Consider the following 24,574-nt stretch of genomic DNA (forward strand, 5'->3'; position numbering starts at 1 on the left):
AAAACAAGTGATAAGTGTTTTTCACAGCCTTGTTAAACTGAGGTACTGGGAGAAGGCATTTACAGTTTATGATGGCACAGTTTCTTCATGTAACACTGGGAGACATTTGCTCCTCACGTGTTCCAGTGGATGAGATTTTGTTCATTGCTGCGATACAGGGTTGTTTGATAGCTATTCCTAAAATTCCACTGAAGTTGCTCTTGTATGCAATATAATGTATTTACTATGTATGTGCTATTTCTGTGCTTGAATACAGACGAAGATGTTTTTTTTCCTTAGAAAACATGTTGTAGCAAGACCCAAAGCTTTCCTGGGATGAGGCTTAAGTCGTGGTACTGCCTGACATGATTACTCTGTGTACTTGCCCTATGTTGTAGTGATTCACTGTGCTGTAAGGACAGACAGGTCTTCAAAGTGGCCACTGAGTTGGTGGCAATTACTGTGCAGCCTGAAGTGATTGCTTCAGCCTGGAAAAACTCTTCCAGACTGATGATGCTGATGACTTTGTACTCTGCCTCTCACATAAAGGCAGGCAAAACCTTTCTGTTGTAGCTTGACCCATAGCACTGTAATATCTTATATTTGTTCCACCATAATATACAAAACTTTGCATTTCACATTAGTTGAAATAACATCATTGGAACTGGAATAGTCTAGAGAGGGAAAAACTATGTATGTTAATAAGGGGATTTATACTTCCATATGTTTTTTTCCCCAACTTGTATCATGTGACCTCGTTACAGGTGCACTGATTGCGGGTGTAATGCACTGAAAGCAAGTCATCAGGGTTGAAATCATCTTCAGAGTTTCTAATGGGCACATCTTGTGTGTAGGAGGCCTGTGTTCAAGAAAATGAGCACTGACTTGCCTCCTACTTGTGCAAGAAAAGAGCAGCACAATTACAAAAATAATTCATTTAGAAAACAATGTCACAGGTCACTACATGAGCAAATAGGAACACATTATGTAATGGATTGCTGGAGAACTTCCTGTTCATTTAGAAGTTGTGTATCTCAATGGCTAGTAATAATTAAAAGGAAAGTGGGGAAAGACAAAAATATGTTGTATATTGGCACATGTACAAATATTTTTACACCGGTATTATATGATATAATGACAATACAACTTCTGGTGTTTGATAAAAGTATGGAAAAAACCCCAAAGCCCTTAACCCAAACACATAAGATAGTACTTCAAAATCTCTGTACAACCCTGTTTTCTCTTGCTTGGCACAGGGTGGCTGTGTTTCCTCTACAAACAAGGTTATCCTGGAGATAGTTGCAGCAGTCATCTGTAGTCTGCTGTTTAACCTTTATGGTCATGCACACATACACACACAGTGCGCACACACACACACAAACACACACATCCCTCATTGTCTCTTCTGTTAAGTGCTTGTTAAGTGAAGGTGTTGTAAAATACACTTAGGTGTGAATTTAAAGTTCAAAAGCTATTCTGCACTGACTTGGCTTGTGGACACTTTTTCTACTCTAAAAATGCTTTTTTTGGGTTTAGCTTGATTCACCTCAGACTCAACTAAGCTGCACGAATTCACCCCACATGTGAAATAAAACCATCTATGCAAGCTGGCCATTGTGGAATAGTTGTTACAGAAGAGCTTTATTAACAGCTGCTACCACTTAAAACAAGTCTAAATGGACACTGATGTGATAATTTTACAGTCAGTCAGAGATGGGGCAGAGATTAAATGGAGGATGTGTTTGAGCTGGAAGATGGTTGTGGTGATGGACAACAAGTCACTGCTGCCTACCCAAATAGGGAATGTCATTCAGGGGAGCCTTACATCACTGAACAGATCCTCAAGGTATCCTCTGACCAACTTCAGGCAAATTTGAGGAAGCAAAAACATTTCTTAACCACATGGTGAGATAAAAATATTCTCATTTGATCCTTTTAAAACAAAGCGGGGGGGGCGGGGGGGGGTGGGGGGAAGAGGCTCATGGATAAAAAGGCATTGGCTCCCAAAATCATGTGTGAGCTTGGACAAAGTGTAAAAGTGGAACAGCTGTCTTGTTAAGAGTCATTAAAATCATATTGCTATCAATTTCAGTGCAGCCAAAACTAATAGTTAAAATAGAACTCAAAGTCTGGAGGATTTCTTCTTTTTCCCCCTCCTTTAGGATTAACTGACTATGTCTAACTGACTCTGAACCACCTATTTGTTCATGTTTACCTGCTCTTAATATAGAAGCAACAAACTTAACATATTCTGCCTACACTGTGAGGCTTAGATATTTTTTAAGTGCAAAGTAATCTAAATTCCAGGATTTGCTGGGCTGATGGGTCATATTTATGAGTGTAAGCCATAATAATTCTACTTTTACACATTGCCATATTCATGGGTAGCTCATTCTTGGCAGATATGTACCGTTTCTTTATTATTTTTAATTAATGTCACCATAATAAGTAGTTTTTAAATCTCTGTAGATGAATAACGCGGATATTGCTTGTGTAACTGAAGTGCAGGTGTGTTTTGGCAGTAAAAATTCCCTGGGGTGTGCATGAGCTCAAAGTGACAGCAGATTCTTTAGCGTATGTCTGTAGGGAGCAGAGTGGTCTATGAGATCTCTCAAGGAACATCCTTCAGGAATCTGTGAATAGAAATGCTCAGCACAATTTAAATCTTTATTTTTGATGTATTATGTTTCTTATATGATAGGAAAGAAAGATGTCATCTTCTGCTGGGGGGAAGCATTTTTCTAAGGATACAGAAAGTTAGAGAAACATTTTTAATCTATTCTTCAGAGAAGTGAGATATCTTGAGAAAAGGTGTGTTTCTCCACTGATGAAGAGGCCTTGTGGAAGAGCCCTGTGTTCTTAGGTAACAAAACCAATTCACTTATCCTACAAATTCTAAAGCACCATTTCAGGCTGCAGTAATAAAAATTACTGCAAAGTCATCTCTGGTAGATTAGATGTTTCTGGTTTTCTAAACTATTAGTTTACTAGACTTCAGTTAAGTTTCTTGCTCTTGTTACTGAGCTAGGAGACCAGAAAATGAGAAACCTCCCCTGTTCACTCAATGCAATGTCAGCCATGAGCACGAAGTGCTATTGAGTGTAACTTGAGCTAATCCATGTAGCTTTGCATGAAATAGCTTAGGAGTTTGCAGATGATTTGTTCTGGCAGCAAAGTTGTGGATGCAGTAACTTCAGGAGAGGACAGTAACACCTTGGGTCATTACAGCTGTGTGCAGTGACTCTGAATCAGTGTAAGTGATGCAATATACGAATAGAAAAATTTTAGCTTGAGACAGCTGCCGAGGTTGAGCTGAGCTATTCAGCTGATTTCATGTCAGAGTGACATTCCATGCTGTGGAGTCAGTTTAGAGGTGATTTGTGACCAGCTCAACTCCCTGTTGGCTGAAGATTTTAGAAAGGGTAGACAGCTGGAGAGAGCAAATCCAGCTCAAGTTATGCCATACACTTCTGAGTTGATTCTACTTTTGCAATTTTTACTTATGCAGGTCCTCTTTTGTAAAAAGAAACGAACTCCACAATGTATCACTTATGGACTGAGCATTAGCTTGAAGCAGGGATATTTGTGGGGGAGTTTTGCAGGTGACACTAAGATGTCATATGAGACTAATGCCTTCTGATGTTAATTGCTGCCTAATCACAAAGTGGGCTTCAACTGTATAGGTAAGTATAGAGATAAGAAACAATTGCTATTTTTAATGGTAGCTCGGTTTCCTGATGTTTCATGCTTGGAAATGTCTCAACCCATCTTTCTTTGTCATCATTTCAAAACCTTCATCTGTGTTCTGACAGGCCAAAGGGCATAGGAAGGATTTGGATTTGCTCTGTCATTAACAATTTTTGTGACGGTAAGGAAGCTTTGCTCTATAAACATACTTTGCTAGTCAAAACTACTGATTTTGACATAGGTTTACACAGAAGACTGTCTGTAAGACACATCTTGAAGAATCACATTCATTTTAAGGTAAAAAAACTTCTTTAGTAAATTAAGAAAAATATCATATGACAATAACGCACGTTGAGATGTGCGTTCTGTAAAGAAAACACAGGCACAAAAGTATTTCCCATGAATGTTGGGCCTGATCTTTAACCATTTGGTATTTTAGAAAAACTTCTTATACCATAAAAAGTAACTACAATGTGTTATCAGTTTATTCTGATACTGATTACTACTATTTGATCATCATAAACTTTTATTCATGATTTTGGTTCCTTATCTGTCTGTGCCTATTCTTCATCCTTAAGGGAAGAAACAAAATACTGAAATGCTTGCTGCAGAGAATGATCTTCCTGTTGTCTTCATTTTGATAGTTATAGTTTCTTAAATCTCTTTTGGTGTAAATACTTACTTTTTTTAATAAATCACCCAAGCATTATGTAGATGAAAATTATCTTGTTGCTGTGCAGCATCATGTCAGAATCACATCTTTCATTTTCTACTGCAGCACACTTGGGAAAATTAAGAACTTCTATTTTAGAACCACACTGCTAGATAAGCATCCTACGTCTGTGTAGGAGATTTCTTTCTTTATTGCCTTGTGTGCCATTTCTATTTAATGATATCTCCCAGTTACACATTAAAAAAAAAGGTTCTACTAGTACTCTTTCTGAAATCTGCAACCAGTGAATATCAATATAAGTATGGTTTCTCTGTCATACTCTAAGATGTCTGTTTCACAACAAAAGGACCTTGAATTTTCCCAATATAGTATAAAACATCACCACTGAAAAGTTAAAATTGAAATGTTGTTAATATGGCCTGTAGTTGTTGTATATGCTTTGTAGTGCAAAATTGTAATTCAACCCAGGAAAGATTGAAGGGTTGTTAAATGAAGAATACCGATAAGCTTGAAAGTATTTCTTCTTACTGCTGGCTTTTCCAGTTTCTTTAAAATGTGTTGCCAAATTTGAAAAAAGATATTAAATGCAAGTTATCCCTTATTTTTATTTGTTTCACAAACTATGTGCATGGAAATTTGCAACATTTAGTGAAAAGAAAACTAAATTTGTAATTTAAAAAGAACTGAGCTTGTTATAAACTAAGCTGCATTATGTGAGATTACAACATAATAGACCATCCTGAAAAATGTGGTGAGGGAAGAAATGTGATCACAAAAGCTCAAATGAATTATTCAGAACACAAAATGATCCTTGTACAATCAAACTTGAACTGTGCTAAGATAAGTTTCTTTATTTCAAATTGCTGACAGCAAATGGTCAAGACAAGTGTTTCTGTCTGAATCAAGGACAGAAAACATATGAGCACCATTTGTTGAAAATGCTACTGATTGCTGCATCCGACCAAGAGGCAGCAGTGGGTGACAGTCTGGGCTGCATAGTGAAATCCTAATATTAACAGATCACTTCATAGTATTTGTATTCTTTTTCATAACTGAAATTCAAATTAATTGGAAAACTGCTCTGTATTTTTAATTAATGCACCCTAATGCTAGAAGAGCTAATGCTAATGGCTTATAGAAGCATAAAAATAAATGGGTCTTCTAAAATCAGAAAAAAAATTGTTCATATGAGGGATGTGTGTAGGGCTGTGGTCATACACAGTATATGTAGTGTGGCTTCCTTGTAAGACTCCTTGGTATGCTAATCCTTGATCAAATAGAATTGAAAAATCCATCCTGTGGGTTTCAACCTAACTGTGGAAAAACACATTTGGGATGTAAAGATGCAAGCTGATGAAAGGAGAATAAATGTAGGTGTAAACAAGGAGGAAAATGAATGAGGAGGAAGCTGCTTCTGAAGGAACTTTTCTTGCACTAGCATCATGTTTCTGCAGTGCTATTTCTGAAAAGCAAGTACTGGTTTGTCAAAGAGAACTATGTAGATTTGCAAAGTCTCAAGATAACTGGAGCTTTGTGTAGGGCTTATTTCAGGGCTGCTGGATATTAGTAGAAAGCTTCTCATCCGTTCAGTATGTGAACATTCTGGAAATTTACAGCACTTGGTTGTTATCAGTCAATTATTATTGACTATGATATTGGTAAATCAGCTGTTGTATTCTGCTGGCCTAGGAATGAGCATTTACAGAGACATTCAGCTGTTTCCTCTCAGGAAAAGAAGAGGGATCAGTAAACACAACTGGCCTGAACAGAATTAATGGTGCCAGCTACTGTGTTCTAGGAGACAGTACTTGCCCTTCTTATCATGGTGATAAAGTATTTTATCACATGTGAAACTTAGACAACAGCTCTTCTCACTCTGCTAAACAGCTGCAGGACAACTGTGAGGGTTGTCTTTTAGGGAATGACCAGCAACTGGTAACTGGAAGGGCTGAGGCAGCTCAGCAAAACTGGCTCAGATTATCACTGTGCTCTGTGTCTTACCCAGAATAGCTGGTAGGCAGTAAGAGGCTTTCTGCCATTCCTGAATGACAGGCTCTCAAGGCATTTTGAGGATATTGTTTCTACATCTACTGAGGAAATGAGAGCTTGTTTGGATGCCTTTCTTTCTGTTTTTTGTGCAGCTTTCTGTGGTGTGCCACGCAAGATACTACTTACAGTACACACCTCTAGATCTCTTAATGGATACTGGCTTTGCGAGCACTGCAAGTCACATTAATTTTAAATATAATCATGAATGATAATCGACAGGAATAAATAGGCTGTATCTTAGTTCTGGCAAAAATGTTGAGTATTTTAATTATAGCAATACATGACTAGTTGGAGATACCAGGTCTACAAATCAAGGAGCTTGTGGTAGGTGAAGTTGTCCAAGTGAACTTGTTAAATTATTTCTACAAATAGACTTTTCTCACCATTTCAAGCACTACAATTGGGAGGCTGAAATGACCTGACAGAATTTTGTTTGGATGTCAGAGAAATGAAGTCTGGATGCTGTTCTCTGGAACAAACTGAGAGAATTGTAGCTGAGGGTCTGCTGGCAATATTTGAATGAGCTGATGAATCTAAGACTGAAGTGCATGCAGTAGGAGAGAGCTGTAATTTTTAATAACAATACTCTCCAGAAATATGCTCCTGTTTAACTCCATTACCTAATTTTTTATGTCCATGTTGATTTTTGTGTGTGCTTCTTGCACAGCAAAGCTCCACTCTGCAATTAGAAAATCAGATTTCTTAATGAATTGTGGCAGTGTTTTGTTGTTATGAAGTTCTCTTTGTTGTCTTCTGTGTTGCTTTGAACTTCTGATGTCTTCTACTCCTCAGCCAATATACATCTTTTCTAGAGCTTCCACTAATCTTTCACCAAAAGGAAAAACATCCAACTGCTGTAGTTGCCTGAAATGAACAGAAGTAACATTTGTTTTCTTAGTGGTACAGATGTTAAGAATAATGATTCCATAACTTGGTAATTTTTCTCACTATTCATAGTTTCAAGATAAGAGGAGGTTTGGGGGTTGTCTGAGTGGTTTGATGCTTTGTGCGCTTTTTTGGGAATGGTTGTTTTGCTTTTTTTCTTAGTTGGGCAATTTTTTTCCTCCTGCAGTTTTTGGATGCAAATTTCCTGAACCACTTCCCATTCTTGAGAAACTCTAGAAGTTTTCTCCATCTTTTCTGTGATGTACATTGATATGTGAAGCCCAATGTCATGATTCTATGGTGATAGTTAGTGCACAGTGGATTTGCTACTCCTTGCCTTGAGCACAGTGGATTTCTGCTGTTCCTTGTTAGCAGACAACAAAGACAACATATTCAGAACACTTCTTGTGGGGAAGAGATTCTGCTGAGAAAAAGACAGTGATTGATTTTTTTTATTGCTTGAAGCAGTAGTGATATTGGAGGATGCTTCTCTTATACATATGAGGAAAGACTGCAGAAACTAAAAAGTACATATAAACAGACACTATGGTAAATCCAGCAGAGACAGAATACTTGAGGTTGGGATTTGAATACTTTCTCCATGGTTGCCTTCATGGATCACGTGTATTCCTAGCTCTTCTACTGTAGATCTTGGTTACATTAGTCTCCTCCAGATAATATCCTTTTCTTTCTCAGTGTACTGTGGCTTCAAGGAGCTGGAGAACTCTCAGCAGGAGCAGGGGTGGAGGGAGATGAGGGAGGAGCATGAATTTACAAGGGTGGAAATATCCTCCTTAATGTGTAGGAGGGTTTTGAGAGTACTTGCAAAATGTCCGAGATGCACTGATAAAAACTTCATTGCTTCCTGTTGGAATTGCTGCATTTCCTTCAGGCTGGCAGTCCCGTGGCAGCCATGAAGATATGTATTTCTGTTGGCTAACAGAAAACATAAATAACACTCAAATGCTCTGTGGACCATGTATATAATATAACCAAATCCATATTTGGGAAGCATTCCTGCCTTGGAGTACCACATTCTAGGTAGGGCTGTTGCTATGAAACTGTGGTTTATGCCCTATGTAAAAATGAAAAAAATTGTTGTAGATTGTACTACAAGTACAAGCCTTTTAAGGTTCCCATTGACAAGAAAAAAACCCTGTAAATTTTGTATTAAAAAAGGATAAAAGGAGGAAAAAAGAACAAACTCCATAATGAGATTTGTACTAATAAACATAAAGAGAGTAACTGAATTAATTTTCTTATAATGGAATATGCAATTTACTTTATGCAAAAAATAAGGAATATTCAGAGATCACAGAGAAAAACAGACCAGCTGGTTGGGATAGGTCACAACTTGGTATTGGAAGGAATCATGGAGGACTGCCAAAATACTACTGGATTCCAGGTATGGAAATCAGAATGATGCAACTTGGTTGTGAATCTGAGAAGAATAAAAACTGCACAGCAATTCACCAAAAATGCTGCAGTGTAATGGTGGTGACAGAAGAAGCTACAGCCTGGCGTGCACCAATGCAAACTGGCAGCAGAGGCAAGCACAGAGTGACAGAAAAGAAGAATTTAGGAGTAGAAGGACAGATAAGGTCATCAAGGTGCGTAATTATGTGGTTGCAGATTATCCTCTGTATTTGGTACCTGCCTGTCACATATGTCTTATTTATACATCTTGGTGTCTCCCACTGTGGTTTATGTTCCCTTGCTGTTCTGTAATTTATTTATGTGATGGAATAGGGATGAATCCTCATGAGAGAGTACCATGGGCTACCAAGGGAACCTGGTATTAGCAAATGCTAACTTTCTGATTCCCCTGATGGCCCTAGATTTATGCAGCATATGTTTGAATTTAATTGCAATGGTTCTGAGTCATTGTCACCAAAACTGTTTGGGCTGAAAGTTCCTTGAATGACTGTAAGTGTCAAATGATTTGAAATGGGCTTCAAGATTGCTTCTTGTAATATATGAGCTACTGAAGCTCAGAAGGATTTCCTAGTTGATGTTCTCTGTAAAAGATGACTTTGAGGATGTTCTTCTATATATGCACATACATACATAGATATATAAATCTGGCACATATAAATAATACATAACACAAATATTCCACAATCCTGCAAATATTTATACACAATGCACCATTAGTTATTACCAGTTACTTGATGTCAATGAGGCAGATCTTATTTTTCTATTATTAAATAGCCTCTTGATAGAATTAAATAACTTCTGCATGCTTCAATAAGAAATTGGTCTACTCAGAGTATTAAAGAAACAGCCTAGATTATTGTCTGTAATACTAATTCCTGGTAAATAACATCAATGTTATACAAAGAGAGAAAAAAAATCACATCTTATTGTTTTGAATTCCAGTCTTTATTTCTGTTATTACATTAAATTCAACCAAGTTGTGAATATTACTTTACAGTACATGCTGTCACTATGTCTTTTATTCATTTGTTGTTGTTAGGACTCTGAGTGCCTCTAGAGGGTTCTCTGCGTGGGCTTGAAGCCCGCTTAAAGAAAGCACAGCTGGTTATCTTGGGGAAGGAGAGACAGAAGCAGCTTTAGTGGAAGTTACTTGCCAAAAGATCTATGTTGCAGCTGCACTGCAGTCATTCCTGTTCCCAGCACTTGATCTTGGCCCCAAACTGTGAACTTTTCTACCCCCTTAACTTCAGCCTGACTTCATACCATGAACTGATTATAGCATTTAAAAAGAAGTATTAGGATTAAAAATTTACACATGCCTACCAGTTCTTGATATTTCTTGCCTACCATGTTTTTCAGGAGTATTTCCATTGATTTGAAGTATTCTTGATCTTGTTGAGAGCTACTAGACCATGGACTTTTCCAAGGTAGTAGCATTATTATTTATGTTATCTAAATATGATGATAAACAGTTAAATAGAGCTAAAGAATTTATGGTGCTTTACATTTTCAGAGTTCTTATATACATATATTCATCAGTTCATTTTCTAATTGCTCCTTTCACACAGTATGTAAGACAATATAATCAATAAATATTTAAGAAAAAATCTGAGGCAGCTTTTTAAAAAGCCTTTTTTGTTGTTGTTAGGTTTTTTAAAATATTATCCTCCTTAAGGTAACTTGAACCTAATTTTCAGAAAGACTTGTGTCACTTTTCAGTCAATTGAGCAGCAAGAAGCATTTGGTGTCCTATTATTGTATGTGTAGATTGGTGACACTTTGGTGATGGAGCATGTTGAAATTTAGTACCATCTGCATATTGAGCTCCTAAAATACAGGAACAGTATAGTGTGACAGAAGAGTTTACATGTGGACTTGAGCATTTGGAGCTAACCAGAGCCCAGCTATTCAACCTCCATGTGGCCTTCAGCTCACCACTTAGCTTCTTCAAATACTGTATGTTTCTCAATTTTAGTGAACAGTGTTACCACAGACTACTGTTTGCAAAACAAACAAACAAATAATGTGGCATTCTGGGAAAAGTGAGAGTAAATGCAGAAAGACTACAAAGTCTTTTTAAAGCTACACAAGCTAGCAAAATTAGGAAGAAAGGGTCAACAGTCCTGGTTTTCAGCATACCATATAATTTGGTACTTCATAGATTCCCACACTGTCTTTCCCACCATGGCCTCTGAGCTTCTTTCAGTAGTGTTTAAGAAATGTGAATAACTTTGTTTTACATATGGTTTCTTCTCTAAACCACAGGGTCCCTCCCTTTCCCTCATGTAACAAGGTTTCCTCCTGGTTCTCAGGGAGCCAGGTCATGACACACTGTGTGGGTATACATATGTATTTACACATGCATGCTCTATAAATACATGTATTTTCTCCCCAGGTTGATCAAAGAAGCTGAATCTTGCTAAAATCTAGCTTGAATTAAGTATTTTAATTTTAAACTCAGATATTAAGACTAAAATATAGGCACAAGGGTGGTTTTTTTTTCTTTTTGAAAACTCTTTTAAATAGGCCAAACCCCTTCTTTCCAAACATTCTATCTGTCTGCATCAAATTTCCCAAGAGAAGTTGTGCCCTAGCATAATACTTCAAACTTGAGTGATTAATTCTGACAAAGATGGGAAACATACATTGGTATTGGAGAAACTAACATTTCTCTGTAGTATTAAGTAATTAGTCTTGTATAAAAACCATTTTTATGAACATTTTCTCCCATAATAGTGCTGGGAAATGATGACTATGAGGGAATGGCTTTATTTGTAATTAGGCTGATGCTCTTCTAAATTCACAACCTCAAAACTAAAGCCCAACAAATCTGAAACAGATACAATCTCATATTTCCTATGAGACATTTTCAAACTATCTGTCATTTAATTAAGTCTCCTTTTATGTGAGTTAAAAGGATTTGCTTCTTGAATTACAGTATCAGTCAAGTTGGAGGAGATTCTGAGAGGTGACTAGTTCAGCCTCCTGCTCAAAGTGAGGGTCAACACTGAAATCAGATGGTGCTGCTCATTGCTTCATTTTCCTCACTAGCTGGTTGAAATAACCACTGTTTCCATCAGCGTCTTCTTGCTGAGGACATCTGTTCCAGCCCCTGACCATCTTGACTTTCTACTGGCTCCAGTTTATTAACATCTTTTTTATATTGGGATCCCCAAAACTGCACATAGTGTTCCAGACACAGGCTACCAAATTATGAGTAAAGAGAAATAGTGTTTTCCCTTGAACCTAGCTCAGATTTTCTTTATACAGGCCAGGATGGTGTGAGCCTCCACTGTGCCTGGCGTTTCTCCCACTGTCCACCAGGACCCCCAGATCTTATTCAGTGGCACTGAGTGTCCTGCCAGCCCCAGCCTGTGCAATGGCAGGTCAGTCTGGTCAAAGTGCAGGGCTTTGCATTAGTCTGTGCTGAACTTCACATGGTCCCTGTCAGTACATTCTCTGGCTTGTCTAGAGGCAGCCCTGCCTCTGAGCATTGAACATATTTATGGGATAAACACTGCAGCTATTAATTACTGGTTTATACTGAAATTAATATTTTTAAATAAAAATCACATCCTACTGAAATTTTAGAGGAAATTTCAGTGTGATTATAAGGTGGAAGCATTAGGCCTATTAGAATCTGAAACTCCTATTACAAAGGATGTAAATGCTTTTTTATTAGTCATAGTGTTTAAGACCTTCATTTTATACCTAATTTCAGGGAGAACTAATGGCTCCATAATGTCGCCCATCATACTGGAGCACAAGTTCAGTTCCTGAGAATTACAAAGAAGACGAGGCCTCGGCTCTACTCTGACGCGGGGAAAAGAGTGCCACCTACTGAGCCTATGGCTCGGTTTTGCAAACTTAAGTATGCAAAGCATAGTCTTTAATCCAAATTCTGACTCAGTGCAATCCAGAAATGATATGAGTCGATGTTGTTACACTACAAGATGTGTCTGTACAAGCCAAAGAAAACTAAGATTTTATATGCTGATAGCTAGGAGATCTTCCAATCTCCTTCAATGTATCTCCTTCAATGTAGTAACAAAATAATGATGAAACAGGGAATGCGTGTGTATTAAGTTTTGTCACGGTAAAGCTTATAGAAGTGCAGCCATCATGTAATCTCAGTATATGCTGAGAAAAGGAGAAAGAAAAACTTTTAGAAAGCATAGTAAATTCTGTTAGTGAAAAGAAGAAAACTATGATGGCTGGCTCTGGAGAAGATGTAAGGACCATGTAATGTGAGGAATGGAGAAACAATTGAAGAGTGTATAACTGTAAAATCCTTGCAAAACACTTCATAGAACTTTTATTGCTCAGTAAGATAAACACTAACATACAGCTCTATAAACATCATGGTGTCTTTGAAGTGTTTCTTCTATTTTAGATCTATAAACTAGTTGGTGTACCTACCTGCTTGCTTGTTTTTGTTCTCATCCCATTTGGTATGTTTAGGAAATAGAGTCATCCTTTCCTATAGATTTTGCATCTTACAGTGTGTTTCAGCTTTGTCCTTGTGGTTACTATGTTGTCTTTGGCTCAGCATGATTCCTATCTGCCTGATATGTTACTTAGGAAGGAACTATCAAACCCAACAAGTTAAAATATCTCCTGGAGCAGGGTAGAAAGCACACTCCCCATTCTGCGCAATGTTCGCTTCTGCAGCCGGATGATGACGTTTCTGCTTGTCAGCTGCTTTTATGTGATTAAGTATTGTGAAACACAAGATGCTGCTCATCATTTTGTTCCCAGCCTCCAAACAGGTGAAGTACAACATGCATTTGTTCTGTCTGCAACAAAAAGATACGCTTTGCTGTTAGAACATGATTTAAAATCATAGGAGATTGGTTTATTTTTGGTTGGGTTTGTTCTGGCCCCAGTGAAAGCTGAAAGAAGTAATTTCAATCTCATCAATATCTGATGTGCTTCATGGGAGGCACCGATTGCCTAACATAACAGAGAGGAAATAACTCCAGTTTATTGAATCTCTCATTTCAATCTTTATTAGGGCAAATGAAACTAATGAGTTGTATGCCTTTGACTACAGCTAGTTATTGTATGTTCAATAATTTATGTTTGCTTTACATATTAGGTAATTTGTGAACATCTGTGAATATTCTTTCTGTATTGATTTAAATAGTTATTGACCTATTATTCCTGTCTATCATGAATTTGGAAGAGCAAACATATTAATGGTGCTATAGCAGAGTTTTCCTTGAAGGTCCTGTTGAGACAGTGTTGCATCAAATGATACCTCTGGTTGTGAAAGAAAAAAAAAACCTTTACCAGTAGTACCTGTGGCTACTATTTTGCTCTTCACCACCATGTGTCTCACTGTTATCCTCTGCACCATGACAGGAAAAGATTGGGTGTGGTAATTAGACTGCTGACCTGGGACTCATCAGAGTAACCTGGTTATGCATCTGTAGTCATAGGCAAGTCACTTCTCTGGGGTCCTATTTCTACACATCTTGAGCTTCCCTGGTAAAAAGTTCTGCAAGGACCTATTGTGAAAGAAACATGAACTACAGTGAGCAGTGCAAAAATTACTTCTATATTTCACTCTATAGGGCAATGCATGCTGGAAGGGAAACTGCCCTGCTGGTCTGAAAAAAAAAACAAACCCAAAATCCAGCAATGCTGCTTTGTGCACTGAATGATCTGAGCCTGGATGAAGGTAAACATGTGGCAACGTGCACATTGAAGAAAAATGTTTGGTATCTTCATGTTGCTCGACGTTTCACTGAATGTGAGTCTAATCTGTGAATGCTGTCTAAAGGTTATTTTATAATCTAGAAGTTTCATTGATTGTTAACAAACTCAAGTAACAGAGCAGTCTACAGAGGGAGCAATGACAAAGCAGCTTCTTTATTTCCTGCCTTAGTAGGGTAGAGTGGCGTGCCTGCATTTGTCAGCACACTGTATTTTTTATTCTGGGACCAAGGCAGCAAAGGAAGCCATATTCCAGAAGAGGAGCTGGACCTTTTTAGAAACCTCAGAAGTATGAGTTATTGTGAAAGCAAATTTCAGGTGTTGGTAAAATAGCCAACAATATAGACATGACCTAAGGATTTGCATTGGACTCACATCCTTTCTCCCTTCTTTTTTTCCCCCCACTTTTTCTTCTGAAAAAGTGAGAAAAGGGACCGAAAGGGGGAAATGGAAAAGCATGTTTTCCTTTGGTACAAGGGTTTCCTTAAAAACCAAAAGCTCTTTGTTTGCTTTTCTTTAGAGAGAAAGGACACGAAGCCTCATCTCGCTGAAGAGGCTGGCTCTGAACTCGGGACATCAAAGCGGCGCTTTCCGCCGGGTATTGGACATGGCAGTATTTTGCAGGGCTTGGCTTTCAAATCAATGCTGCAAACTCTCTGCCCGCCCCTCACTCGCTGGGGATTTCCTCTCCTTCGTTGCCAACAGCAGCGACAGCCAAGCGCAGAAGGTCAAGCCGCGATCTGTGGACAAGGGCAAGGGGCCCAGGCCCGTGGCGGGACGAGGCGCTCAGGGCCGGCGGGGAACTGCGCCGAGGAGGGAGGAGGAGGAGGAAGGCGGGAGGAGGAGGAGTTGAGGAGCCCGGGCCCGGGAGCCTCCCCGCTTACTGCACTAGGAAGTGACGCTTTCGCTGAGTCCCGGAGAGAAAGAAACAAAGTTTGTTTTTTTTTTCCCCCCCTCCTTCTTCGCTCCCGCCCCCCTCTGCAAACAGCCGCTCCACGTTCCCCCGCGGCGCCCGCCGTGCCTGGCTGCGCAGGTGAGCCAGCACGTTCTCTTTTTTCCTTCTCCTGTTTTCCACGCGTTTGTTTTTTTTTTTTTTTTAAACTTGCACAATTTGCTTCCGTTTTCCTGCCATTTTGGAGAGGGGGTGTCTTTCCTGGGGCATTTCTTTTGGGGGTCGTGATGCGTGCTTTGTTTGTGGGTGCTGGGTGCAGGATGAGGAGCAGAACTACCTGTGGAGGTGACGAGGGCGGCTGGCTCCGCGCCCGGGCCGCGCAGCCCCACGGGGCCGGGGCAGCGGCACTCCCGGCCCGCCTGCTGCGGGGGACCAGGCTCGGCTGCTGAGCCGTCGCCTCCTGCCGTACCCTGAGTTGTTACGAGCGCTCCGAAGGGGTTTCTTCGCGGCTGCCTGGCTGCAGCACCGCTTTCAGGATGTGTCTGTGTCCGGGTGAGCTGCCTGCGGATGGATTTTGGGGGGTTGGTTTGGGGCGCGGGGAGGTTCTCTTTGCTCGCGGCGTGTGCGGGGCCCCGGGTGCTGCGCGGGAGCCGCCGGGTCCCGGCCGCCGCCGAGCGCGCATCGTGGCGAGGGTCGGATCGCTCTGCTGGGCTTTACGCAGTGGAGGGGGGTGGGGAGGAATTTGTTAGATAATTTTTGAAAAATCCCGTGCTCCCAAGTGTACAGCTCTTTTCTGGCAGCAACTGCAAAAGACCGATTCGTTGCAGTTTAGCAGTAAAAGCTGACAATACACCTACGCGCGTATGTGAGAGTCTTATATAATACTTACGGGGTTTTTTTTAAACAGGCGTAAGCAGGATTTATTTTTGGTTTGTAAAGTCTTGTGTGGTTGCAGCTTGCAGAATTAGTAAAATATTCTATTTGCTCATCAGAGATTTATTTTACATTCTTTTAAAACATCCAATTTTTTAATAATTACTTGATTTCATTCCGGCTACGTGCTTTGAGCTTAGTGTAAAGGCCATCTGTACTGGAGCAAGCAGTTAAGGGAGGGGAAGAGAGAAAAAGAAATGTCCTAATGCAGAGACTATTAGGTTGTTTAGAGGGCGAGACTGCAGTTCCAGGCAGCAACAGCAGCAGCTTTATGACTGTGTGTAATTACAGAGTGATTGCATAGGACAGCATTGTTGGAACGAATACGTATACACAGGCTATTGTGCAAGATTTCTGTACCGAACAAAACCTAGTTTTGCATTGCAAATGCTAAAAAGAGAATGTGTTCTGCACTGAACTGCCACGTTCCTCTTAGAATGACTTCATAGAATTAGAAGAGGAAGGTAGGAGAAGTGGAGTGAGGCTGATCGTAGAAATCACAGATCTGAAATACTCAGCAGTAACGCCACTAGTAGTTTCTGAAATCACAGCAGACAGAAATTAAAAGCTCATTGAATCTGCGGGTTCATGTTTCTAAAGTGATTATATACAGGTGAAATCTACTCAGGTTTGCTACAGTCCTGCACATTTAGCATAATTCTTGCTCTGGTCAATTTTTTTGTGTGCTTGTGTGGGAAAAAGATCTATGTTAAAATAAGCAATTGCAGTTTACCTAGCTGGCTTGGAAATGGAGAGAAGAGTATCGGGGAGAGTTTCTGTGTCGGGCCACAAAAACTTAGAGCTTGAACGAACTACAGACCAGAGATTGGCTCAGAGCATGCTTTTTCAACTCTATCTTAAAAGTTGCATCTGGTTCAGTGATCTTGGAGGCAGTGTTGGCTGAGGGATAGTATGAGGCACTGAGAAAATGTGCCACTGACACTGTATTAGCAAGGCTTTTAACTAAGACTTTAAAGAACATCATAATAATGCCAAAGTTATTGTGGGTGCAACTTAAGTTTCCTAAGATTTGTTTTTCAGAAATGCTGGTCACGTGTTACTTTTATCAGCTTAGTTTTGAGAGTACTTGGAATTCATGACAGATCTGAAAGATTTCAGATCTGGTGCTCAGAGAGTGGCCTTTCTAACATTACAAACAATTTTCTGGAAGTGTTATCTTCAGCTATTATAGCTGATGTCTTATAAAAGCCACAAAGGCTTGTAAAGTATTTTGAGCACTGCAATGAAAATTACTATAAAAATGGAAAGTTGGTTTAAAATTTCTTGGTGTTCAACTAAAACATATTGTAGCTGAAGACACACATATTTCCTAGTTTCCTCAGGTTGTCAAGAAAGTGGTTAAGGTAAAATATATGTGGCTTTGTTAATGAAGAATGAAGGGATCTTCTGACAGTGTTTTTTGTGTTTTGTTTGTTGGTTTGTTGTTTTGGGGTTTTTTTTGTCATTTGACTAACTATCCTAGTGATCCTTCTGTACGTTTATTGGAGCATTTTGTTTTAATAAAACATTAAACAAATATGGTAATGCATTCATTACTGTGATGTTCAACTTGTAGATTTTTCTTGAAATTGTACATCATGTCTTGACTAACTTGACAATCTGTGTGTTTTAACATCAAAATTACCTCTGGAGTAGTTCTTAAAGATTTGATTTGAATCATTTGTGGTAGTGATACAAATAGTCATTCCTTATGCTAAGTCTTTTGGTTTTCACAACCTATGTGGTGGGAGAGAGTTTTTGGCTAGGATTCTTTGGGCACGTATACAAAGGAGTAGGTAACTTGCACGTCCTTGAGTTGTCCTGTGGTTCTCAGTGGAGTTAGTCATAGATATATATACATTTGTGTGCACGCTAGCAAAACAAAGGTGTAGCTGTGCTAGCCTTTAACCCGTCCAGGTGTATGCGAGTAGTGGTGATATGAAGCGATGAGGGCTGTAGCACAATGCAAGCTTTTCAAAAGCCTGTATAAATGCTCCAAATGTTAGTTTACATTTTTGCATTTTCACTCTTATGGTCACCTGTCAGTAGTGGCTGCGGAGCCACAGGAGATACTTTCAAACCTGTCATCCCTTTCATGATACTCTTCTGTCAAGCTGCTGATGAAGCCATTAAGTTGCCCCTGACTTGAGGACCTGCAGCCTCTTTTTGGAAATGGCCACCTTGGTGGTGCATGTGTGGATGTGTGCCCAGGCACGTAAGGAGACAAGAGGGACTGCCATGAATCAGAGTGGAAATCTGCTAGCCTGTGGCCCTGTTTGCAAAAGTGTATATATTTTCTATATGCTTAGTTCTTGAAGGATTTCTACTCAAGAAACTTACAGTTTTCTGTTGAGTTTAGGTAAACATTTAACAAACACTTTTTTTTAACCTACTGATCAAATTGTGGAATAAGAATGTTGGTAAGAGCTGGGGGGGTTTTTTGTACCCTGTTTGTTGGGGGGTTTTTTAGGTTTTTTTGTTTTGGTTTAGGTTTTTTTGTGGTTTTTGTGGGTTTTGTTTGCTTGTTTGTTTTTGTTTGGTTTGGGTTTTTTGTTTTGGTTTTTTTGTTTGGTTTTTTGGGTTTTTTGGGGTTTTTTTGGTTTTTTTTTTTTTTTTTTTTTTTTGTCTGGAGCTTTGCATAAAATCTTAGTACTGGTTGCAGTAAATTACAGTTTATGCTAAAATTAAATGTAGTAAATATGAATGTTGTCTCCAGTGCAATTAGTTACATTCTAAGAGACATGAAGTGAGAAGTAAACCACTTTGAGTATTCGTAGTGTGAAATGGGGAGGTGAGGGAGGCAGGGGCTCTGGTGGTGAGGTTTTGCAATACATGCCCAAAAAGCTGCAGGTTCTGGCACAAGCAAACCAAGGCTTATGAGTCACATCCAAAGGGAAGAGTTGTCACTGAGCAATTTGTAAATAGGAGGGATGAACTGCTAGTTCAAGGAAATATCCTCAGGACCTTCCCTAATAATTGCAAGTGTGGCAGAGAGCTTTATGTCAGATGGGAGTTGCTTGAACTTTGAATCACACGTTCCCCGGTGTGATTTGAGCCTTCAAACTAAGAAATCCTCGTTATGCATTACAGACGTCCCTGAAAGAGGTGGCTGGTCGGTCAGTAGTAATTTGAGTTTTTCTAGCTGCATAGCAGCCCCTTGCATTCGGTGTGGAAGCTCCAGCAGCTTGCAGTGCACAAATGGCATGAGTGTGCAGCAGGAGGCTGCTCAAGGAGCACTTCACAACGCTTTCCACAGCTTCTCTTTCTGAGCGGTCTCCAGCTGTAGCCCTTGGTGCTCTGCTGGTCGACTCCAGTGACTGAAAAAGTTATGAGGGAAAGCTCGACTCTGCACACCGGGAAAAAGTCTGAATACATGGATTTTGAATGCAGTCCGGGTATTTAGGAGCAACCATTCGAATGTGGATGCAGAGATAATCTTGGTAATTAATTCTTTGCTTTTCAGGCTCTCTTGATGCTTTTTATTGTATTTTGTGCAAGTGACAGCACCAAATAACAATGCTTAAGTTAATATAATTCATTAATCAGTATATAATATGATGTACAGATATTCTTTGAAATGTACATACCCCAAAATTAATGTTCTTTTTATGTACAAGTAAACTACTTGATTGCCCCTTGTTGAATTGATGGCTGGTGTTAATCAAGAAGTTGAGAACTGGGAAAGCTATATTGGGAGGGTGTGGCCAGTGTGAGTTAAATTTTTCTTTGTTCTTAAAGACATTTTGAAAGGCTTACAGCAAAGCATAGAATAATGTTTTCCTTTTTACCCTTAATTAGTGAAAATTAAGGGTACAGTTTGACTTTAGCATTGGTAAGAATTAAAATAAGTTAAGTGCTATTAGTACCTGAAGTAGTAAAACGAGAAACAGTTCTGATATCTTTTTTACTAAATATGTTACTGATACATAACATGTTCAGAGCTGGGATGTAAAGAGACACAAAGAAGAATCAAGTCAGTGTTCATGTTTTGTTTTTTCTTTGCTGCCTGTTATCTTCTCACATTGGTTCTCAGTTGCTTGGCTTTCCCCATCATAGCAGAGAGTGCAGTACAATGATATATATTGGTACATCCTCCTGTCGTTTATTTCAGGAAGACAAATTAAATGTTTGTGCATATTTATATGTACACACATTTATTATATACACGCACCTATCTCATTTTATAACTCAATTCCCCTGAGAACAAAAGTTTCTTTTCTTTGTGATGCTAGAGTAGTTTCGGAAGTTTTGTTTGGTTTGGTTTTTTTTTAAACCATGCTGAAGTTCTTCGTTTGACTGTTTGTACTATTATTTTAACCTTGAATATAATGCTGTATTTTGGAGTTTATCTTAATTTCTTGTCTTTGATAATGTTGTTTTTGTTATTTCTAGAGTAATGGTGATCAAAATATGCATGAATTGTAACTGCAAGTTTTGTTCTTGGCTATTTCTTTATTTTCTTTTTTGAGGGCTTGTAACTAATAGGACTTTTTGAAATCCTGGTTTGGTTTTGCAGCCCGTTTGTGGTACGGAGTTCTGTGGTGGATTTCCAGCTATCAGAGTGGCTGCTTCCCTTCAGCATGGACAAACCAGAGCCTGTTGTTCTCTGGAGCTGCATGCTGTGGGGCAGTCAGGGCAGTCAGCCTGCTGAAATGCTTGCCACCTTGTCTGCGTTGTGCATCGTAATGAGGTCCAAAGTTGAAATAGTCCCAGAAGTCTGAATAATCTCCAAGTAGCCTTGTTATGGCATAGTTCATTGGTAAAAGTGCATTTTTGTTTGGATCCCAAGTTTCATGAGGGTGTTGCAAGATTTCAAACTTGACTTAATCACATATGCTTAGGTGCGGCCTTACCTGCTATGCCAGTGTACACCTGGGATTCCTTGAGCATTTCCTTTTCAACTCCTGCATATGTCACCTGGTTATTTGTCAAGAATTGGATTCTTGTTTACAGTTTTATAATATCCTTAACAATACTTTTGGGAGTTTAAATTGTTTTGATTTCAGGCGTTTATTTCTCCCTGCATAATGGATTCTTTCATGCACTTCCTGAAAGGAGAGTTTGCTGTGTTTGTGGGAAATTACTGCACTTGGGTGGAGAAGAATTTAGCAAAGTATTTTCCTATTTAAATTTGATTTTGTACCATTTGAGAACAAAATCCCAGCATTGCCAAATTCCTGGTGGTAGGAGAGAGAGCCACAGTTGTAAGACTGCTTTAGGAGATTTCAATGATGACAGCTTAGGATCCCAGATACTCACATATGTGAAACTGGCAGGGAAATCTGACTGCCCCTATGATTTAGTTTGATTTCATGACTTCGAAAATTCTGAGTTGAATTATTCTCTTTGAATCTTTTGTGATAAACTCTAGATGTTATCTGCATGAGACACGCTATATACTGGGGACAGATATAGTATCCATAATATTTAATTAATAAAACAGATTTTATTTGTATTTTTTCATGGAAAGCTATTGTATTTTCAAATCTTTATAAAATATAAGTATATATAAGTAAATAATGTGGACTTTCCAAACAATATTTGTTTAAATTAACATGTTTTAAGGGATGTTGAGATGCTGCTGCAGAAGAAAAGGAATATATTAAAAACAAAAGCTAGACTTTTGTCATACTAGTGAAGCACTACTGTACCCTTAGGCATTCTGGTTATTAGGGGCTTAAGCTGCCCTTCTTGAATAACTAGAAAGCCTTTGCACGTAAAGAGTAGATTTACAATCTTGCACGTTAAGATTGTAAATAAACAATTGTGCAAAATTTTGTGTTTGATTATCAGACTCACTTTTTTCTGATTTAATTTCAGCATTGGTCTTTCGTTATCATGATTTTCTAAATACATTTAAGAGTCAAAAGGATATTTAAGACATTTCTTTCCCTTTGAAGTATGGGAATTGCTTTCCTGTTGAAGTATGGGACTCCTCGGTTTAGTCCTTTTTCTTTGGCAAAAATGAAATATTTCAGGTATGGTACTAGATGACTTATATTGCTATTGCTGCTTTCTTTCTGCAGAAAATGTACTGTAAATGTTTCTGTAGAAAAATCTGATCTGTGATAAAAAGACCTTTTAGTACCTAAGAAGATACAAAAAGAATGTGAGGCTCCTTATAAACAATGTATTTTAATTTTGAATTTGAGATGTAAAGAATAAACATTTAAATAACTGAGGAATTAAAAATCTGAGAAGTGTGATACAGCTGATACTATACTTGGGGTTTGCACTTGTTAACAGTGAATAATGGGCTACCCTGCAAGAAGCTTTATTGATGTTAATGATGATATTTTTCTATTAAAAGATGAACAAAGCTATCTGGGCTTTTTTAAATTTTGCAATATAAATAAACCTGGTTACCTTACCTTTAGAGAGGAAATTAAAATGCAGAGAGCTTTGCTAGCAAAAGAAATGCAGATTTGAAGCCTTGATTTGTAAAATTTTTTTCTGCAACTGGAAGAGCTTTTTAATAACAATAGTAATGACTACTGATAAAAATTTTACACTGGAAAATTCAGTTTCCTTATTCAGGGAATCTCTCATGGCATTTTAAAATGAACTAGCCTGCCTGTGCTCACATATATGCCATGATGCAGGTCTTTGTTTGTTTGTCTGAGAGTGGCATAAACATGTATTTGCTGAATTCTTAAGCACAGGAGACAGATGAAGCTGGGGTGGACTGGTCATAAAGCAAAAGCATTTCTAACACAGAGTCGATGGAGCAAGGCTGGAGACCCTTCATTGTCCTCCAGATTGCACTGCTGCTTTTTAGCCACTTTATGGATTTCTTTGCTAGGCACCTCTGTCAGAGGTATCATTAGGCAAGTATGAGAGCAAGGGCAGTGGCCCAAATACTTGTCAATACCAGCAATTGCTTGACCACATATACATGGATATTTAGTTAAAGGGACAGTGTATTTGATACTTGAAGTTGATGTTAAAACATCCATGTTGGCAAGATGCTGCTGCTTCTGTGCTGACTAAAGTGATGTTGAAATGGCTTTTACTTTTTTCTTAACAGAAGTGTTTCTTTTTCCCCAGTGGTGATAAATCAATAGTCTGTTCCAATCCTGATCAGCAATATTCTATTGTTATAGTACCATAAATTTCCTGTTGATATTTGTGGAAGAATGACATTTAGATGAAAGAGAAAAACACCTTGTTTTTAAAAGACAACCCACAAACCAACATTCTTCTGCTCACACAAAATAAAAAAGTGCCAATATAGAAAGATATTTAGGTTTAGAAATGCTTAATGATTCCTTCAGAGAGATACTGGTATTTAAACTATATTTTGAATTTTGATCTCAAATTGTAAATGCTTACTTGAGCCTGTATGGTACCATAATAGCACACTCCAAGGACCATGTGACAAAAGCAAACAAGAAAACTCAGTGGTTCACATGTTACTCAGCTGAAAAGCAGAGATGGCACTAATGTTTGCAGCAACCTTTTGGTGTCAAATACAGAAAGATGATTTCTTATGAACCAAAAATAAAATCCAGTTTCCTATATTCTCTTGAGTTTGAGGTCTGCTGAAGAGGGATTTTGAGTATAATTCAAACCTGTATAAGATGTTTTTCTTCTGCTCTTCTGTCAAGGTTTAGGAATGGTACTCCCCAGTCTAGTGCCCCCACTCTCCAAACCACACATTGGTTCTCTGTCTTTTCTCCTCCTCTCCCACTTTGATGGCCTGAAGAGGAGAATTGGAGGCATAAAAGGCAAAGATCATGGGTTGAGCTAAGAACAGTTTACTGGAAACAGCAGTGAGATAAGTAAAGGAGCAGTAGCAGCAATAAAATAGCTGATGGCTCTGCCACATTTCCTCACCTCAAGGAAATCTACAATTTGAGCAATCACCCTTTTCCCTAGAAGAATGTCCCTTTCCTCCATCCCAGCAATGACATGAGATGGTGTAGAGTAACCTTCATGACCTAGATGTGCCCCTCATGTCTGCTACAAAAAATAACCCTCTGCTGGCTGGAACCAGGACATCTTCACATCATGAGCATTAATAAGAAAGACTGCACCTGATCTCAGACTGCATAGAAAGTTCTACTTTCGTTTTCTGAGGCAATATGGTTTTACTGAGGGTTTGTACCACTTTAGTTTGGTTTACAAAGGTGCAGGATGCACCTAGACGTTTGGAAAGCTAAGCAATCTATAGGGGTCCTATTTGTCAAAAGTAAATTTGAGGATCTCATTTGCCAGTGGAAATTGCAATGCTGTGATAGGGTCTGTACCAGCAGTTCTTACAGAGATCTGCTTCAGGAACATAGCCTGGAAATTGAAGCTAGGGGAGCTTTCTAACGTAT

The 24,574-nt window shown here is 38.8% G+C and overlaps 1 protein-coding gene across 4 annotated transcripts in view; it reads left to right on the forward strand.

Moving 5' to 3' along the window:
* The first annotated feature begins 15,304 nt into the window (after window positions 1–15,304).
* The window catches only part of MIDEAS (mitotic deacetylase associated SANT domain protein), a 53,533-nt gene continuing 44,263 nt past the window's right edge, over window positions 15,305–24,574 (forward strand). For 2 of the 4 annotated variants that reach the window (XM_077180229.1, XM_077180227.1), the window contains exon 1: window positions 15,530–15,872. The gene's annotated coding sequence lies outside the window, so the exon portion shown is untranslated. Of the gene's footprint in view, window positions 15,462–15,529; window positions 15,873–24,574 lie in introns of those variants that run through there. The other 2 variants (XM_077180224.1, XM_077180226.1) reach the window with 2 other exon arrangements.

The sequence above is a fragment of the Agelaius phoeniceus genome, chromosome 6, assembly GCF_051311805.1.
Source record: "Agelaius phoeniceus isolate bAgePho1 chromosome 6, bAgePho1.hap1, whole genome shotgun sequence".
NCBI lineage: Eukaryota > Metazoa > Chordata > Aves > Passeriformes > Icteridae > Agelaius > Agelaius phoeniceus.